This window comes from Saccoglossus kowalevskii, chromosome 8, assembly GCF_978046115.1.
Source record: "Saccoglossus kowalevskii chromosome 8, keSacKowa6.1, whole genome shotgun sequence".
Classification (NCBI taxonomy): Eukaryota; Metazoa; Hemichordata; class Enteropneusta; family Harrimaniidae; genus Saccoglossus; species Saccoglossus kowalevskii.
Genome location: NC_140648.1, coordinates 37,213,846 through 37,236,663, shown reverse-complemented (window position 1 = coordinate 37,236,663; position 22,818 = coordinate 37,213,846). Strand labels below are relative to the sequence as shown.

The 22,818-nt window shown below is 32.1% G+C and overlaps 1 protein-coding gene across 1 annotated transcript in view; it reads right to left on the bottom strand.

The window, feature by feature from the left end:
* LOC102804523 (cytoplasmic phosphatidylinositol transfer protein 1-like) overlaps window positions 1–22,818 on the bottom strand; it is a 130,900-nt gene that overhangs the window by 68,404 nt on the left and 39,678 nt on the right. The window lies entirely within an intron of this gene.

Sequence of the window (22,818 nt, the reverse complement as noted above, 5' to 3'; positions counted from 1 at the left end):
TGAATTGCTCTCAGATTAAAAATACTGATACAATGAAACCTTTCTAAACTGAACACCAAAGCAACTGATACAGTAAAACCTGACTAAACTGAACACCAAAGCAACTGATACAGTGAAACCTTTCTAAACTGAACACCAAAGCAACTGATACAGTGAAACCTTTCTAAACTGAACACCAAAGCAACTGATAAAGTGAAACCTTTCTAAACTGAACACCAAAGCAACTGATAAAGTGAAACCTTTCTAAACTGAACACCAAAGCAACTGATACAGTGAAACCTGTCTAAACTGAATACCAAAGTGACTGATACAGTGAAACCTTTCTAAACTGAACACCAAAGCAACTGATACAGTGAAACCTTTCTAAACTGAATATCAAAGCAACTGATACAGTAAAACCTTTCTAAACTGAACACTGAGAGAACTGATACAGTGAAACCTTTCTAAACTGAACACCTAAGGAACTAATACAGTAAAACCTGCCTAAACTGAACACCTCAGGAAAAATGCTTCAAAACATAGAGTTGTGTTTTTTTTTCTCAAATTCTCAACCGGTGCATGCCATCTCACACAGCAGCTGCCACAAGTATAAAAGGATAATTTTATTTTTCCAAAACTTAATGTCTGGAAATCTGTCAGTTAATCCACAAAAATATTTGAATGAACTTAATTCTTCTATTTAAGATTGATCAATACATTGCTGATGTCATCCCAGCATGTTGTGGTATGTGTTCAGTCTGTTAACAGTTTGTGTTATAGCCACATTGCCCCAATATTTGTGCAACTGCAAAATATTGAAGTAAGCAATATGGTACATTTAAAAAGAAAAAATAACTGAAGAAAACCTGCCAGCAAAGTTGAAAAACACAACTTTCTGGTAAGCTAAGCACTGTTAAGCATATTGGTAGCGAATACAAACCAAACTTGTCAAACAAAAACAATTTTTTGGCATTAATAAATCAAATTACTTTTCTTTTTCCCAGAGCAACACATCAATTATGGCATCAGCAAACAAAAAGTCACATTTTGTTAATTATTTCAAATTTTGGAAGGTAAAAGTTGCTTTATGGTCGTGAATATGGTAAAAATCATCAAAATTGATCAGTAAATAATATTTAGGGCAAAAGTTTAACTAACCCATACATAAAAGGTCTCTCCCACAGTGGGAAATGGGGTAAATGGCAGCTTGGCAATGTTCCAAGAGAGCTTGTTGTTGATGTTATGTGTATCATAGCAGAACACATAGAAACCTGCTGTAAATTTAGTAGAATTCCCCCCAATTTCATACTTGGTTTAAGTGAATAATAACAAAATATTTAACAGAAATGTAAAATATTAATAATTCTTCTCACTACAAATTAATTTTAGTTATGCAAATATATAACTAATAACTTACATGTACATGTTAAATCTGATTTGAAATTCAGAATTTCACAAAAATTTCACTGCAGGGGTCCTTGAGACAGGATGGGTAGCATTAAACTTTAAAAATTTACCTACATCAGTTACTAGCAGCCCACATGCTTACAGTATGATGTCAACAACAAATCTCCATTCATATTGTGATTACCAGTATCTTTTATTTCCCCAGGAGAAAGAAACAAGCACTATTTATTGCACTCTGAGAACACAAACAAAATCATATTAAAGTAGAAAGCACAAGAAATTTTTCTCTTGGCTTTACTGAACAAACATGACTTTTATCAGTCTTGTATTTTTTTTTTATTTATAAAGTATACAATAAATTTTAAAATTAATAATTTATTGAAAGTAGAGTTTTTTACCTTGTCTGCATTTACCATCATTTAACATTAGAACTGTTTGATCACATCTGGTTGCCGAGCAACATATTACAAACCATTTGAGTAACATTTCCGTAATAAGCGATGCGGAAATACAAGGCTATATATTTATAAATGACAATTGTTAAACAGAAACATAGAACAAATACATCTATAGTGAACAAATTATAATAGCATGAGATGAAAGAGTTTTATGGTGACGTACCTAACTGTTGAATTTCAAAGTACACTTAAAACTGACATAATGGGCACCACTTGTATTTTGTGAAATATGAGGGTTGAGTTTTTCCTGTAGTAATTATTGTATACATCAGTGTTATCATACAGAAAACTACATAAATGCTATCAGCACATGTTTGTATAGCATAGCAGTAGATAAATGTATAGATGAAACAAGTCTATTTCTTGTAAAGTGAGAACATCATTGAAGTCAGTGGTCTGTCAAAACAGTTTATCGTTAGTAAAAACTGAAAACTAAAATTTTGTCTGTTGCTCCAAAAATTTATTTATAAAAATATTAAAGAATATAAAAAAAGTGCAGAAAATTTGTATGAGAATGATTATAAATGTATTAGCATAGAGCCATCAGCTTCAAAGTAAAGTTATGCTCAAGCTGTACTGATGTTGTTCACATGGTCAAATGGTGCTAGCCGGTAGTTTTTTACAGGTACATTGTGTACAGTAGAGTCTGAGCATAACTTAACATTTAGCTAGCTTTTACTTAGCTTAATACTAGGCACTTTGCTTTCAAAACCATACATGTATTTGTCTAAATATGTTTCATTTTAATAACTCAGGTACATTGTAAATACTACACAGAATACAAACATGTAAGTTGAATTTTTAAATGATATTAACTTTAAAAATTGTACATATATGTCCAGTGAAAAGCCAGCTGACATCCAGATTGGAAGTTAACTTATGCTTGAACCAATTTGTATTTCATTTCTGGTATTTCAGTTCAGACATGTGCAGAAAAGTACATTCATATACAGTGTAATAGTTGAACTGAGCATGCAGGGCTGAGCTTTCTAGTTTCTAATGAAGAATATTTAGTGGAAATAATCAAACAAGAGTTCAAGATATGTCACAAAAAACTGTCATAATATACAATGGAACTAGATTACATTAGTAGCAGGTTTGCATGGTGGGATTTTTAATATGGTTTAACAAGAGAGCATGTAACAGAAAAAATATTTCAAAAATTCTTATTTCATGAATGTCCATGAGGGAGAAAACCTTACAAAATGTCAAATTAAAAACTGTATTTTAATGATCCATTATACAAATACATGGATGTCTAACATGAACAGTACTGATTCAAAACTAAGGACTTTTAAATTATTCAAAAATAACATCCAACAGGAAACCTATTTACAACAAGCAGCCTATCGGCTGAGATAGCTCCGCTGTTAGCAATGCACATTTCAATTAAAGAACTGAAGACATCATTAGAAAATGAACAATATGAATAGTATCAAAGCAATCGGACTTACAGTTTTTAACAAGAAGTCGAAAATATCACTTTTTACCAAAAATTACAAAAATATTCACCAAAATAAATTAATTAGAGAATTGAAGATATCATCACAAAACGAACAAATCTGAGAGAGGTCCACATGTAGTACCTATATATGTAATATCAAAGCAATCGGACTTACAGTTTTCAACAAGAAGTCGAAAATATCACTTTTTACCAAAAATGACAAAAATATTCACCAAAATTAGAGAATTGAAGATATCATCACAAAATGAACAAATCTGAGAGAGGTCCACATGTAGTACCTATATATGTAATATCAAAGCAATCGGACTTGTGGTTTTTAACAAGAAGTCGAAAATATCAGTTTTTACCAAAAATGACAAAAATATTCACCAAAATTAGAGAATTGAAGATATCATCACGAAATAAACAAATCTGAGAGAGGTCCACATGTAGTACCTATATATGTAGTATCAAAGCAATTGGACTTGCGGTTTTTAACAAGAAGTCGAAAATATCACTTTTCACCAAAAAATGACAAAAATATTCACCAAAATTAGAGAATTAAAGATATCATTACAAAATGAACAAATCTGAGAGAGGTCCACATGTAGTACCTATATATGTAATATCAAAGCATTTGCACTTGCGGTTTTTAACAAGAAGTCGAAAATATCACTTTTTACCAAAAATGATAAAAATATTCATCAAAATTAGAGAATTAAAGATATCATTACAAAATGAACAAATCTGAGAGAGGTCCACATGTAGTACCTATATATGTAATATCAAAGCAATTGCACTTGCGGTTTTTAACAAGAAGTCGAAAATATCAGTTTTTACCAAAAATGACAAAAATATTCACCAAAATTAGAGAATTAAAGATATCATTACAAAATGAACAAATCTGAGAGAGGTCCACATATAGTACCTATATATGTAATATCAAAGCAATTGCACTTGCGGTTTTTAACAAGAAGTCGAAAATATCAGTTTTTACCAAAAATGACAAAAATATTCACCAAAATTAGAGAATTGAAGATATCATCACGAAATGAACAAATCTGAGAGAGGTCCACATGTAGTACCTATATATGTAGTATCAAAGCAATTGGACTTGTGGTTTTTAACAAGAAGTCGAAAATATCAGTTTTTACCAAAAATGACAAAAATATTCACCAAAATTAAAGAATTAAAGATATCATTACAAAATTAACAAATCTGAGAGAGGTCCACATGTAGTACCTATAGATGTAATATAAAAGCAATTGCACTTGCGGTTTTTAACAAGAAGTCGAAAATATCAGTTTTTACCAAAAATGACAAAAATATTCACCAAAATTAGAGAATTAAAGATATCAACATGAAATGAACAAACCTAAGAGAGGTCTACCCAAGGTACATATACACCAAGTATCAAAGCATTTAGGCTTGTAGTTTTCAAGAAGAAGTCGAAAAAGTAAAACATTGACACGGACGACGACGACGGACAATCACTCATATGATAAGCTCCGCTCGACAAAGTCGACAGCGGAGCTAAAAACTCAATGACAGAAAAGAAATAGGGACACTTGCATGATTTAGAATGAGTGGCCACAAATTGGAATTTGAAACTGGTCGCCATCAAAAACCTAAAATACCACTACAAAGCAGAATTTGTCAAAACTGTTTCAAAATTGAAGATGAACAACATTTCACAACAGAATGCACCTTATATGCAAACAACAGAGACATTCTATATTCAACAGCCAAATCCTGTATATATGGATTCCAAGATATGACAAACAATACTAAATTCATACAAATAATGAGTAATAAGAACACTTCACTAATCAAAGAAACCATAAACTACATCGAACAGTGTTACAACATAAGAAATACATTACCGGCATAAATAAACAACATATGCCATATTCTTAGATATTGTAAATTGTCTTACTATTCACTGATAGTTTTATGTCTGCTCAACTATGTAAAAACTTTATTAACTTGTTAACCAAAAAAGAAATATCACATTATCTTTACGGTATTAATAAAGAATTCTATTCTATTCATTATAAAATAAATGTAATTTTTGGTTCATGGGGCTTCTATTAGATAAGTGCTTCTAAATCGAGCAAATACAGTACATATCTGAAAACCAATTATGACATTAAAGCTTTTAAAGCCTCAGCCAGCTGGGATTGAAATGTCACATCATGGGTTACATTAAAGCTTTCTGAAAACTTACTCAGTAAATGTGTGCATTTGGGGAAATCAAAGTGATCAGAAAACACATTTAGATTCTATTATATACATGTATCAATGTAAAACTTAATAGAACTTTCTCAGTACAATATATGATTATTTTTTGCAAATGTTTTACATCTCTCTGTAAATTTGAAATTGAATCAAACAGCTGCTGTTCACTGATTTCACACATTAAACATTTTGTGGAAGATGGCAACAAGTTGATAATGGCAGTGAAAGTGTTGATATGTGAATTACCTAATTAATATGCAAACATAATATATAACAATTTCTTATATCATTTAAACATTAGTTATAGACAATACAATGTTATTGTACAGCAAATGAGTAATCTGCAGTACATGTACATGTAATGATAAGCTTTACTGATTTATCCCACATTCTGCTCACCTGATCATGGTGCATATCTTTTACAGTTGTTATGTTTAGCATGAGATATCAGCAGTTATTACGGTACAGTAAACATCTTGATATTTATTTTAAACATTATCATTTTGTACATGTTTTAACAGTATGCTCTGGTACTGTGTTTATTACAATGACATGGTAATAACAATAAAGTGATGCAATTACACTATTAAACTTGTGCATTATACACTGTATGACCCCACTATTATATCTGAATATTTTCTGGGGAATTCATAGAAAATTTACATTATTAAAATGCTTGAGACACATAATTTGTTAAGACTGATTAATATTTGCATGGATAACTACCATTTCCATAGTTTTTAATGTAAGACTAGATTGGAGTGCAAGTGTACACACACTCTTTATATTTGTATATCCCATTATATGTATTTACAGGATGTGAACGCAATCACTCAAAATGTGTCAGAGAAGAAAGGCTCTGGCAAATCGTTTTGCTATGCAGAGGATTTAAGAAAAATCTACCATCCACAAATTGACTGGAATCCAGTTCCACCAACTTTTGATTTTTATAGTACAATTTTGGCTATGAATTATCCATTTTAGATCAGAATTTGAAATAAACATATGATATGTAATGGACATGTAAAGTTTGTTAAAACAAAATGGCTGCCAGTAAGCCTGATTTTAAATTTAAAATGTAAAATAAAATAGACTTAGATGCATTTTTGGCACTAAGATAGCTATCCATCATTCAGCCATGTTTGCATTGAATAGTAAAACAAATCTACATGTATGTGTTCAGTTTGAACTTGATTTGAATAGGGACTAAAGGTCATATTCATTTCATATGAAATATATAATTTATGTAATAGATAATACATGAATTATTAAATGATTATTCCATCTTTGTTTTTCTATTCGTTTATAATAATGAGTGGAAAGTATGTTATTGAAAACTACCAGTAATACTGGCACACAAATGTCTAAAGAGATTGACATTTAATTTAATGAGTTTATATTCAATAGGAATTTCTCATCCATAATGCATCGTTCATAAAACATGCATGCTCAGTAACAAAATATTTGAATTTCTCACCCATAATGCATTGCACATGTGCTTAGTAACATGTTCAGTAATATAAAATTTTAATTTTTCACCCACAATTCATTGCTCATAATTTGTTTTCCCTTATATTGCTTAGCAGATATGCTCAGTAACAGAATATTAGAATTTTTTCCCATAATGCATTGCACATATGCTCAGTGCTATATAGTTGTTCAAACTACTGACATATACGGCACTCATCAGCTACAATTTCAAGTTTAACCTCTCTAGAAATTTAATTCACCTTGCAGCTAGATTTGATAAGAACACTGATAATGGCAGCATTCAATGCTTCCCTCAAAGCACCAAATAAATTGTCCAATTATGCACTGGCCAGTACACTAGTCCACTCAGGAACTGCCATTTATTAGGCTGTTGTTTAATTCTATGGGTTTATATAAAAGACAAATTTCAAGCTCACACAAAAATCAACGATTGTAACAAAAAGTGTGTGAAGAGATGTATTTAAGGTAATTCATAGTGGTGTACGCAGTATTCATTACATAACCTGTCACACAAATTTGTCTATTTATTATATTCACATCTTTCGTTTACACATTCTAGACATCCATTTATCGCATTGATGACGTCCATTTATCGCATTCACAATGTCCATTTCTCACATTCTAGTCATCCATTTACCGCAACGTTGTGAAACTGATAAATGTGCAATGCTAATGTGATAAATAGGCATGCAGGAAATGCAAAAATAATGTTAGGTTTCATGAAAATAAAAGAAGGGATTGACAAAACAATATCATAAATTTATCGCTTTACAGCCGATATACTGCATTTAAATTAACTGTGTTTAACGCTTAGTATGCAGGCTGTGTGTTGAGGCCCAGCCTGCAATAGATCAGTAGAAAACATGTATGTGCAGTTCTTACGACTGTTGAGTATTCCTTTAACCAAATTGCTGACAACATTTTATATTAGTAACAATATTTTTCAACAGTGACAACATTTTCTAACATTGACAATATTTGGTAACTATGATAACATTTTATAACATTGACAATATTTGGTAACTGTGACAACATTTTATATTAGTAACAATATTTTTCAACAGTGACAACATTTTTAGCATTGAAACTATTTGGTAACAGTGACAACATTTTCCAACATTGACAATATTTGGTAACTATGATAACATTTTATAACATTGACAATATTTGGTAACTATGATAACATTTTATAACATTGACAATATTTGGTAACTATGATAACATTTTATAACATTGACAATATTTGGTAACTGTGACAACATTTTATAACATTGACAATATTTGGTAACTGTGACAACATTTTATAACATTGACAATATTTGGTAACTGTGACAACATTTTATAACATTGACAATATTTGGTAACTGTGACAACATTTTACAACATTGACAATATTTGGTAACTGTGACAACATTTTATAACAGTGAAAACGTTTTGTAAGAGTGACATTTTATAATAAATACAACATTTTATAATGAATACAACATTTTATAATAAATACAACATTTTTCAATGAACAGCAGCATTTCATAATTGTGGCACCATGCTATATCACCAACAACATTCTATAACGACTTCAATATGATTGAATAATCATCAGGTTATTGAACATTTGACAAAATACTGATGGAAAGAAAGGAATAATATCAGTGCTCTTTAAGCATTAAGGATGATGGTCACCATGCAGTGTTGTGTTAAACATCAGTCCCATGAGACCCATATGATACACTGAGTGATGCCATGACTGTAGCTTTTTCATAAATAGATGGTTGATTTATATGTTTAAAGATCACAACCTTTTCCTACACAGACCTACATGATTCGGACAGCTGCATGTATTCAGACTGTTGGCCTGCTTGTCTGAATGAAACCACCTGTAATAAACTTCACAGATATGAAAGCAGAGTTCTTTAACCAAGAAAACAAAATGTGTTTTTTGATCCGTTCAAACAGAGTATCAATACCACAAGCTTTTAAAAGTAAATGTGCTTTTTCTCTAAAAAAGCAAATACAGTTTCTCATTTCATCATTCTACATGTACAATCCAGATGATAAATATACTTGCAGTAGTATATTACTTTTTTACTAACCACATATACACCTGTGACTTGCTATAACTCACCCACATTTTGTATCCTAAGTGACAAGTAAATGTCACTCACCTCACAAACTATATATACTCAATCATTGTGTCAAATTGACTTTACTACTATTAGACTATTAAGCAGCGACTCTCACACTCAATCTTTCGATAATATAATTTACCAAGTCGTGCGAGAAAGTTGATCCCAAAGCAATAAGGTGCCAAGGCTAGATATAATTATAACTACACAAGTAGAGATTTCCCAATGGTGTTTTCATTCAGACATGCTGACTACTGTAAAACTATTTAATTTTACTATTTTGATCATATTCATATTACTGGCTTTTCTTATTTTACATGGTAACATGGATTTCTGTTAGCGACCCAGTGAATAATTAGTGAATTCACAGTATTATACATTTGATGAAGTAACACTAAATAAATAAGTATTTTGTGGTACTGTAAATTAATTGCCTTAATTTCGTAAGAGACATATTGACGTCGCTAATTAACAAGTTTTGTCACAGTGGAAATTTTTTCGGGGGTCATACATGTGTCAGGGTTTTCGCAAAATGTTATCTTCATAAATGCCATAAAATTTTTAAATCATAAAAATTAAGCTGTTTACGATATTTATACCTGCATAATTAAAAATATGGTAACGGATGCATACAAATTTAAGCTGGAAACGGTAACTATTTATTTGCAAGATAAGAATAAATTTGTTATTCAAACACATTTGACCTGGTATGCGTGTCATTCACCGATTAATCCCTAAAATTACATAGCTTTAAAAATAATATAATATATATATATCGGTAGACACAGACTTGGATACATGTCACAAATACGTTTCCACATTCGTTTGTGCTTTAACAAAACACATGTATGTGATAAACACATAGGATATCAAATTTATAAAAATTGTGTAGCCAAAGGCTCTGAACAAATGAAAATTATTATAAAAGTTATTTAATAAATGTGATATTCTAGGGCTACTCATGTAACATATTATTAACTACATGTAATTGCATTTGTTGTATAATTAGTAATTGAAATATTACTTATTTTGACCATAGAAAACATGTGCTACAAATGAGTAATTATGGTACATGGCATGATACATGTATATTATGTCAATACGCATACAGAGCAAGTGCAATTTTGAAACAAATGAAATAAATATGAAATCACTAAATACATTTTGCTTACAGCTTGTATAAACAGTCATGATGAAAAGAGAAAACTACCATCAAGAAATGGGACAAATAAAATACTTTTAACAGTAAAATTTACAAACAGTCTGATAAACTTGATAAACTGGCAGTAACTAAAATGAATATTGATGAACAAGATTCCGTTCATTGGCTAATTAATAAAATACCTGGACTGACAACCCAAATTTCAAAATATATTTTTATAATTATTATTGGGTCACAAAGTTCAAATAAAACGTATGGAAACCTGATGATTGAGTTAAAATACCACAAATTACAGCTTTATGTGGCTAACCAGTGTCAAATAGACATAAATGTACATGTACATTTATACCAGCCAGAGTGTTATTTAGTTTTTAACAAGGCATTATAACATGAGAAACCTTTCATGAAAGTGATCTAAAACACAGTATGATACATGTAAAGAGACTATCACAGTCACATCTCCAAGAATTATATTGTAAAGTAGTGATGCATGTTTTAATCGCAGACATAAATCAACTAGCAATGAATATGTAACAGACCAAGAGATTATAGAGATGATAGTCAAGATTAGGATAATTATTTCAATTAGTGACAAAATGCAAATGTATATAAAGAGTATAATCACAGAAGAATTTAATATCCGAGGCCAAAGCAATATCAGCTGAACTATTATTTGTGAGCTGGCCAGGACTGTAGCAACATCAAATGAATACTCAACACCAGCAACCTGAATTGTACCACATTGAATATTGTGAACTGGACAGAACTGTAGCAACATCAAATGAATACTCAACACCAGCAACCTGAATGGCACCACATCAAATATTGTGAGCTGGACAGGACTGTAGCAACACCAAATGAATACTCAACACCAGCAACCTGAATGGCACCACATCAAATACATGTATTGTGAACTGGACAGGACTGTAGCAACACCAAATGAATACTCAACACCAGCAACCTGAATTGTACCACATCAAATATTGTGAAACTGGACAGGATTGTAGCAACATCAAATGAATACTCAACACCAGCAACCCGAATGGCACCACATCAAATATTGTGAAACTGGACAGGATTGTAGCAACATCAAATGAATACTCAACACCAGCAACCTGAATTGCACCACATCAAATATTGTGAGCTGGACAGGACTGTAGCAACATCAAATGAATACTCAACACCAGCAACCTGAATTGTACCACATCAAATATTGTGAACTGGACAGGACTGTAGCAACATCAAATGAATACTCAACACCAACAACTTGAATGGCACCACATCAAATATTGTGAACTGAACAGGATTGTAGCAACATCAAATGAATACTCAACACCAGCAACTTGAATGGCACCACATCAAATATTGTGAGCTGGACAGGACTGTAGCAACACCAAATGAATACTCAACACCAAATTTAATATTCTCTGTTTACACCATAACATTTTGCTGAAATGCCTAATTATAAGACGTATCTAACCTACAAAACAAGAACTCATACACAGTTCATTCATACATGTACTTTAATTGATACTATTATATCTATATCATAATTGTCATATTAAATCACTGAAGTGAATAAACTACTGATTGGAATACTGAATCTAATCATACCTCAGACAGATGAGGGCTGTATTGTAGACACAATTATGGATGAAATGCACCTCTTTAGGAACCGTTTGCTTAAAAGTCATGTTTTTTCCTTTTGGAGACACTACTAAAATTCTGAAAATTTAAAGGTTCTATCTTCAATGTAACACACTAAAAAATTATCAAACTGGTATTAAACAAAAATTTCTTCAATTAATAATCAAATTTAAATCACAGTATATAGTTTTGTTTATTGTAACATAGTTGGAATAAAAACATGTCAGAGATATGGATCCAGAAGATGATGCTTGATTATGATGAATTTTAACATTAAAATGGTTGACATTCAGTCATCTTGTATCTAATCATTAAACAAGTACTTGTCTATACTGAGAGATATTGCTCTGGAACAGCATCAATTAAAACAAAATGGCCACCGGTTGGCTATTTTGGATTGGATCGTCAAGCCAATACATCTGTATATCTATGGCATGATGTAAAATGAATATATAAAATTTGAACATAATCAGTCAAAGCATGTCAGAGATATGGCTCTAGAACCACATTCATTAAAACAAATGGCCACCAATTGGCCATTTTGAATCCGATCTAAAAAACAAAAGGATGTGCATCAAGGTCACATAATGTCCATTGTATGAACAAAATCCATCTGTAAACAGCCAAGAACTAGTTCCAGAATGCCAGAAATACTTGATTTTGATCATTTTTCACCACAAAAATAGCCGCCATTCGGCCATCTTGAATCAGATTGTGAAACAAATTGATGTGCATGATGTATAATAGTATGTATGATGCAGTATGAAGTTTGAATGTAATCGGTCCAGGCATGTCAGCGATATAGGTATGGGTATATATATGAGTTTGTGATCCATGAAACCTCCATATAAAGACTTCCTGTCAATGAAGACCATTTATGAAGGAGTGGTACAAAAAATGTATACACAAGCTATACACAAGTTTGACTATATTTCCATCTATACATGTATCAGACGATTATCATATTTCAAGAGCTTATCTTTATTAATTGTTCTCATTTTAATGTTTACTATGAAGTGTTCTTTTCATGTACATGGTTTAAATGGTGTACATAGAATAAATTATGTGGACTATACAATAGTACCAGTACATTGCAAGTAGACATACAAACTGGTTAACATTTAATCACCTGCTATACAACAGTGGTACAGCTGTTGTATGATGTTGTGTTTGATGTAAAATATAATCTTCATTTACATAAAATTTCAATGCAGCGCAGGAACTGACCCAAATTATCTTTGCCAGCAACCGCATCAGGAGCTGGACAAAAGAAGTAGACATCACTATAAACATGAAACAGCTACATTATAAAACACTATTTATTTGTTACAATGTATCTCCCTCCCCCTCATCAACAGTTTTCTTGCAATCATCTATCATTATTACGGTGTCTTTTGTATCTATCTATCTATGGGAAATTTGTTTCACATTTCTGTAATTTTGGATCAAATAGACATAATGTGAAATTGCTTCTAGTTTTTGAACAAAAAAATTTGAAATTATCATGTGAAAAAGAGCAGACTATAAATGAATGTTTTGAGGACAGTACTCAAAGGCTTAATATCCCATGGAAACCTTGGCTGGATGACCCAGAAATGAGATGCACCCAAAAAGGACTAGAAGCACATCCTTCATTATCGATACAGATCAACCTATTATTTGGGAAAGCACGCACAGTCTTTCAAAACATGATTAATTCAGCATTTACAAGCCTTTTTGTATTTGCCCTAAAATAACCACAGGTTGTCAAATAAAGTGAATGTCACGTACAACACAATGCAACATTACATTTGAGGACAACATATTATAACACAAAAATTATATCTCTAAATTAGAGAAATGAACATATCATCATGAAATGAGCAAATCTGAGAGAGGTCTACATGTAGGTACATGTACAATAATACAATATCAAAGCAATCAGAATTGCCGTTTCCAAAAAGAAGTCCAAAATATCACTTTTTAACAAAAATCACCATGAAATGAACAAATCGACCAAGTATCAAAAAATCAGACTTTCAGTTTTCAAGAAGGGGTTGAGAAAGTAAAAAGTTGATGTGGATGCGGATAATGAACAGACAATTAGTTATACAATGTATGATGAGGTCGGGCAAAGCTAAAAACTGATACATGTAAGTACTGTATATTTTCAAACAATATAAACTCTTGCTTGAAAGACATAAAGTGAAAAAACATGCCTTCCAGTAGCTGTGCATTGGATTCAGAGAAGGATGTCTTCATATGATACACACACTGCTCAGATGAATTAACTCAATTTTCTACATTTCCTGAAGCAGAGCACACACACTATCATAAATCCAAGTTCAATCAAACAAAATCTGTTCATCTTTAATTATAATCTCTGGTTTTCATTTCAAAATAAATGCCTTTTGATGGGTTGGAATCACATACAGGGAATGAAAGAAGCTATTTAGTAATTTTGACATTTGCAGCAAATAGCAAGTTCAAAATTACTGTCCTTGACTTCATCATGCCTCTAGCATTAATGGGATGTGATATTTATTATTTCAATCCTGCACTTGAAATCATCGCTGATTTTAGGCAATAATGATCAGTGAAACAAGCGATGCAAATACAATACATTATTAATATACATTACTATACTTTTATGTACACATCAAAATGCTTAATGCATATTATGTACTTACATGTATTTATGTCTTACCATACAATTTTAGTTTGTGTCTGCTAAAGCCACTCATGGAATTTGAGAGCCATATTTTTAAACATATCTCAAGAAAATATACTTCTAAGAGAGACACCAGAGAAAACAGAGACAGACCACTGCGGTATTTTCTTTGATGTAACGTCTCTTGGGATTCCAATGTGATTTTGAATATTGACTTGCAAGGTTACATTTGAATATTGACTTGCAAGGTTACATTTGAATATTGACTTGCAAGGTTACATTTGAATATTGACTTGCAAGGTTACATTTGAATATTGACTTGCAAGGTTACATTTGAATATTGACTTGCAAGGTTACATTTGAATATTGACTTGCAAGGTTACATTTGAATATTGACTTGCAAGGTTACATTTGAATATTGACTTGCAAGGTTACATTTGAATATTGACTTGCAAGGTTACATTTGAATATTGACTTGCAAGGTTACATTTGAATATTGACTTGCAAGGTTACATTTGAATATTGACTTGCAAGGTTACATTTGAATATTGACTTGCAAGGTTACATTTGAATATTGACTTGCAAGGTTACATTTGAATATTGACTTGCAAGGTTACATTTGAATATTGACTTGCAAGGTTACATTTGAATATTGACTTGCAAGGTTACATTTGAATATTGACTTGCAAGGTTACATTTGAATATTGACTTGCAAGGTTACATTTGAATATTGACTTGCAAGGTTACATTTGAATATTGACTTGCAAGGTTACATTTGAATATTGACTTGCAAGGTTACATTTGAATATTGACTTGCAAGGTTACATTTGAATATTTCAAAACAATTTTCATCTCATACATACATAATGAAGACAGAAAATAATAATACAGAAAATTTTACTTATTTTTTTCAAAAAATATGTATGAAACTTTATGAACAGTACTATCTAAACTAGTTTTAAAGAAATTTGATGCATCATATTTTCAAAAACAGGTAACAATACGGCTTGCTAATGACCATTGGTGGAAACAATTTTTTTTTTATCAGATCTAAGTAAATGTTTGTAAAAACAGGTTACATAAACTACTGGAAAAGTTTGATATGAGAGACTTGTTGCACACACCTGGATGCATGTGTACAATATTGTGAAGCATCAACAGGTTGTCACACTTTTTTACATTTTGCAATAATCATGAGTAGCAACCACCAGTTGTTTTCACCCAAAATAATATAACTGTGTTGTTCACTGCCATTGTTATTAAATATAAAATTGTCCCTGTTACATGCAAAGTTATTACAGAGGAAGTATTAGACATTCACATGGTGGTTGAAATCCACTTTTACCTGGAGATTTACATGCACGTTTCCCATGTGAAAACCCCTAATCAATTCAGAGAGAATGCTACTCCAGAGTTTTTATAGGTGCATATATTTTAGTGTATATATTTCAATATACAATATTTCATATCAAAATTAATCAATTTTAGTATTTATCAACAGCATGTGGACATTTTTTATTCTCTGTCAATCTGCTTCATTGTCAATAATGTACTCACTAAAGATACATGTCAGTTGAGTGCTTTAATAGCGCAATGTGAAAGAAGGGCCAAAATCAAAGCAAGTGAAAGAATATGTCAAACATAGAGAAGACAGGAAGCTGTCAAATAATTTGAACATAATGACAATTTAGCAGCATTCAGTTTCTATAGACCACACAAAAATAATGTTACTTTTAGTATACATTTTGAATCAAACATGCAAGACATGATATTTTGTAAATTTTGAGATATTGAGATAAATCCTTAACACTTTGACCTTTTCATTGCCTTTAGTACATACATTTTCTCTGAACCGATTCCGATGACTCAACGTGTTTATTTACTTTTCTTCAACCGTGTAGCATGAAATGCCAAATATGTGAAAATCAAGAAAAAGATTTTATTTTTTCTACCAGGTAACCTTTTACCTTAAGCGGTATATTCAATATAGGAAATCATACCCTTTTAAAGCATGAGCATTAACAATAAAGTAAACTTATTCCATGGAGAATTGTTGCTATCATGGTTTTACATCTACACGCACACTTTTATCAAGCAATGAAGCATAGATGACATAAGGAAAAGATTAAATTAGTTCCCAACATGTATGTGAGAGAACATGTACACCAATCCAGTCTGTATGAACATTGAGTATTATACAAATCCAGTCAGAATCAAAGGTGGATAACCCTAAGTGAATAGCATGTTATATTATCAGTATTATATTGGAGAATGACTGTTCTGTTAATGGCATAACTGAGACTGATCCATAATTGTCTGATTAACACGCAATACTCTCCATTATAACATCCATTAGACACGAACATTGCAAGACAAGGGAGAGAAAGTGCAACATTGCAAGACAAGGGAGAGAAAGTGCCATGATGTCATGTGTGATGAAAGTTTGATTCCTGACTTGTAGTGCCTGGGGAGAAATCTTTTTTAATAGTTGGAAATCAATCAGTAAAATTGATACCCACCAAGGGGTGAGAACTGCATTTAACTGTTTGTGGGTGAGAACCGCATTTAACTGTTTGCAAGTGAGATTTTACGTTAGCTGATTGTTTGATGGTGAGAATGGCATTCAATTATTGCAGGTGGGAATGACATTCATTGAAAGTATTCTATTTGTGACATGCACTAAAGCAATTTTACCTCCAACACAAACAATAAGTGTTCAAATGTGACACCAATAATACTGACGCATCAATGCAGCAACATAGTTTACCCCAAATAAAGGAGAAAAACTCCAATAAGTGAAGATGCATGTATGTTTTAGAAAGAATATAAATTTGTATGATATAGTAAATTCTATTGTTTTTGATTACAATGTAGATCTATAATAATAATGAATACAATGCATATACTGTAAAATACTATATTTTAGCTTAGCTGGAATAAATTTTCGCCGAAAATGCTTTTTGTGTGTTTTGTATGGAATTTATTTTTACTGATTTTTGGAGAGTTGAATGTAAAATATAGGAAAACAAGTATATTCGCTGAATTTTATTTTCACTGAACAATTCCTTCACTGAAACCAAATGTTACATCACCAGAACTGATGAATATTGACTTTGATATACTTGTCAATATCAATAATATATTTGATACAGTAGTTTCCACACTTTAGTGAGAATATTATGTTTTAAAGACTAACATAGCAAAGTGACATATATACACACTATAGAAATCCCAAACACAAATTTTAACAAAATAAATCTAATTGCATGCTCTTAATCTGACAACTTTCATTATTTGGAAAAATCTGAACAAATCAACTAACTCCATACCTAAAACATGTACATGTACATGATAGTAGTTTCCATGGCAACAAGCAGCAAACATTTGTCATTCGCTTGATCTATTTCTGATCCTAAATATAGGTTTGAATTTAAAATGTGGAATGATGTGTCTAATTGTATGTTTACAAGTGGTATGTATTAATCTCCCAGTAACATTGAATCCATAGACAAAAATACAAGGATTCATAAGAGAAGGGCATGTAACTGGTGTTTGCAATGAAGATGTGAAAACATAGCATACATGCACATTCTAGAAGTACTAATACAAATATTTAGTGTTCATTAAAGTGTCTTGTACAGTACTTGTATATTTGCAAAGCATACATGTACTTGTTTTTACTTCACTCATTCTTGTTTACAATTATTTCAGAGCAGCAAATTGTGCTTCATGTGATGCTATACTGGTTAGTAAAAAGAGTTGAGTACACTGAACTCTTGAGGAATGGAATCTTTATCTGTATAGATATCTAAGTTGAATACCCTTGATAGTACATAGAACACAACCATATGGTTCCTACAAGAACTAATCATTAATTAGACCATTAATGAATATCAAGGACAGAGAAAAAAAGACATTGTGAAGCAATTAGCATGGCAATCATCATGTACATTAAACTTGGATGTACGGTATGTGTAATTACAGTGCACTAGTACCCACTTTAGAATGTACAACACAGATACATGTACATGTCAATTGAGTGCTTAGCGCAATGTGAAAGAAGTAGAAAACCAATGCAAGTGAAATAATATGTCAAACATGTAAAGAAGACAAGATTGAAGAAGATGAGGTTCATTTCATATTACACAGTTTAAAAGTGGGCGAAGATTTTTTCTTCTTTTTGAACCATAATTAAAAAATAAGTTTAGAAGCAATGTTGAAAGAAGAAACTTTTATAACTACTACATAAAAACTGCTAGGAGAACCAACATTTTTTTAAATTATTTTAATTTATTTTTTTAGTTTGTTTTAATTTCTATTAATATGCTCCTGGTCCATGTACATTTGTACAGTGTATGTAGGTAGACAACTTCAACCTGATTCAGTATAATTGGTATATTTTAATCACCAGACATAATTGTTGGCCATCCACAAAAACTAAACTGAGGGGTTGTGCATCCACAAGTATTAAACTAAGGGGTTTACATCATCCAGCACTAAACTAAGGGGTTTACAGCATCCACAAGCATTAAACTGAGGGGTTTACAGTATCCACAAGCACAAAACTAAAGGTTTTATAGTATCCACAAGCACTAAACTAAGGGGTTTACAACATCCACAAGCACTAAACTAAGGGGTTTACAGCATCCACAAGCAATAAACTAAAGGGTTTACAGTATCTACAAGCACAAAACTAAAGGGTTTATAGTATCCACAAGCATTTAACTAAGGGGTTTAAAACATCCACAAGTACTAAACTAAGGGGTTTACAGCATCCACAAGCAATAAACTAAAGGGTTTACAGCATCCACAAGCACAAAACTAAAGGGTTTACAGTATCCACAAGCACTAAACTAAAGGGTTTACAGTATCCACAAGCACTAAACTAAAGGGTTTACAGTATCCACAATTACTAAACTAAGGGGTTTACAACATCCACAAGCACTAAACTAAGTGGTTTACAGAATCCAAACTAAACTAAGGGGTTTACAGCAACCACAAGCACTAAACTAAAGGGTTAACATTTGGACACCATGAACTATGATATAATCTATGACCCATATGTCACAAGCCAAGACATGACAGATGATAGATGTGATATGCAAGAATTTACCAGATATGCAAAAAGAAAATATTGATGCAAAAAACTAAATTTGAATTTTACAACATAATAAACTTAATGATGAAGACTGCACATTTATTGTGTTACAAGTCTGGAGAACTCATGAATCGTCATGGAAACAGTTCTACATGAGCTATTTCAACAGTCATATATGCTCATAGCATACACCGACAATGAGAAACACACACTAACAGGAAACCAAGCTGCATTATTAACAATGACAGGACAAGTTGAAAACTAAACACACAGTTTCTCACTTCCTGCCAGTAGCTATTTATTCACTCTAGAAACAATCTGTGCAAAATGCCTGCTGAAGAACCATTTCCTTTTAACTTCTTTTTGAGATTGAAATCATCACCATGGCAACACACAATAGAGTAAAAAAAACAGCAGACAAACATCTGTATCTGCATGTCTATGGCTTAAATCCTGCCCTCTTACGTAAGAGACTAAGTTACTATATTAGATGTTTGCAAAAGCTTAATATTTCAGCATTCTTCATTACAATCTGAATCAAAGTGAGATTGTGGAATTGATGTTGGTCAAACAATTTATATTTCTTGGCGGTGATAGCTCCTCAGAAAAAAAAAGATATTTGATTATCAAATCTGAAAAGCAGAGTTCAGTTGCCTGAAGGACAAATGCAAATGAATGTATCAAGGCTTTACAATAGAGTAATTTCATCACTGCTGATCCGTCTACTATTGCAGCCCTTGGTGCACATCATACAGTTCATACTGAGCTATTAAGAACACACTGGTGCATTTATTTAATTTGAAAATGCTAACATAGGGCTAATTTGAGTCACACCTGTGCAGCAATGAGATTTAATAATACAAGATCACCAGTCACCAATGAGGTGATCTTTACATTATTTTAGATGATTAGCAACAGGGGAAAAACAATTTCTAAACATGCTACTATAAAAACCTACAAATCAACCAAAAACTTAGATATAAATGACTAAGTTAACACAGATGTCATTTCAATGTTTTTTCATAAAGATTACCTGATGGCCATTAATACTATTGTGTTTCTTTTTCTATTCAAACAACTGGGAAAAAAAAGTTTGTTAACACATTCACTGAAGTTTTTCTGGAGCTCATACTGTAATGTTTGGTATTTAGAGCATATTAAAAAAAAATTAATGTTAACATTGCAACGTCCCACATACATGTAAAACCCTAATAACAATGCAAAACTATTTTTTGACAGAATCTATTGCAAACCAGATGGCTTTAACCCGTAATATGCATAAAATGGAGAAAGGTTAAGAAAGAGCAAACTGCTCCCTTAGGAAAAGATGATGTCCACACAATTTAACCATGATTGTGGCTTGAATATTAAACTTGTAAATGAGTCCCATCTGTGTCATGGATTCCATGACTTGGGGTTGATAAACTGTGCATAAGCTGCCTTAATTTACACTTGCAGATCAATCAACATGATACCTGGCAGTAATTCACTGAAGTTCAAGTACAAATGTGCCAGGAATAATATGATACATAACTCAGCAGGTTACTGAGTATTAAAATCCTATCTTGAACACAAGATCCGAACTGAAAAAAAAAGATATACAGCAGTGTGGGACAAATTCAAAACATGTATTTCATTACATGCACAGCAGGGGTACAGACCTCTTAGGGTATACAGATAATACACATAACAAGATGCATGCAACTAATAGTGTTTTGATCAGTATTTTATTAGTAAATGTATGAAGTTTTATGTATGAAAATTAAATCAATAACCATAAACGAACCTTTATTTGTTTATCAGTTGGTGATGAACTTCATTCAGAAATTTTTATGACTTACTTAAATTGTTTGTATATACAAACATGTTATTAATTCTAATACAAATTTTAAAAATAAGCAATAACAAATTTATTAAATAATATTTTTATTTTCATTACATGTTTGGAACACAGCAATTATATAATAACTGTCTCATCCTAATTCAAAATAATACTGTATTAGAGGTTACAATCACTGATGAAGTGAAAAACAGCTTAGAACTACATTCATTCATTCATTCCATTTCTGGTTTACAAAGGGTTCAGCTTAGGTTTCTGGTTCACAAAGGGTTCAGCTTAGGTTTCTGGTTTACAAAAGGGTTCAGCTTAGGTTTCTGGTTTACAAAGGGTTCAGTTTAGGTTTCTGGTTCACAAAGGGTTCAGCTTAGGTTTCTGGTTCACAAATGGTTCAGCTTATGTTTCTGGTTCACACAGGATTCAGCTCAGGTTTCTGGTTTACAAAGGGTTCAGCTTAGGTTTCTGGTTCACAAAGGGTTCAGCTTAGGTTTCTGGTTCACACAGGATTCAGCTTAGGTTTCTGGTTTACAAAGGGTTCAGCTTAGGTTTCTGGTTCACAAAGGGTTCAGCTTAGGTTTCTGGTTTACAAAAGAGTTCAGCTTAGGTTTCTGGTTTACAAAGGGTTCAGTTTAGGTTTCTGGTTCACAAAGGGTTCAGCTTAGGTTTCTGGTTCACAAAAGGTTCAGCTTAGGTTTCTGGTTCACAAAGGGTTCAGCTTAGGTTTCTGGCTAATACACAGGGTTCAGCTTAGGTTTTTGATTCACAAAGGGTTCAGCTTAGGTTTCTGGCTAATACACAGGGTTCAGCTTAGGTTTTTGATTCACAAAGGGTTCAGCTTAGGTTTCTGGTTCACACAGGATTCAGCTTAGGTTTCTGGTTTACAAAGGGTTCAGTTTAGGTTTCTGGCTTAATACACAGGATTCAGCCTAGGTTCCTGGTTTACAAAGGGTTCAGCTTAGGTTCCTGGTTTACAAAAGGGTTCAGCGTAGGTTTCTGGTTTACAAAAGGGTTCAGCTTAGGTTTCTGGTTTACAAAAGGGTTCAGCTTTAATAGGTTTCTGGCTAATACACAAGGTTCAGCTTAGGTTTCTGATTCACAAAGGGTTCAGCTTAGGTTTCTGGCTAATACACAGGGTTCAGCTTAGGTTTCTGGTTCACAAAGGGTTCAGCTTAGGTTTCTGGTTCACACAGGATTCAGCTTAGGTTTCTGGTTTACAAAGGGTTCAGTTTAGGTTTCTGGCTAATACACAGGGTTCAGCATAGGTTTCTGATTCACAAAGAGTTC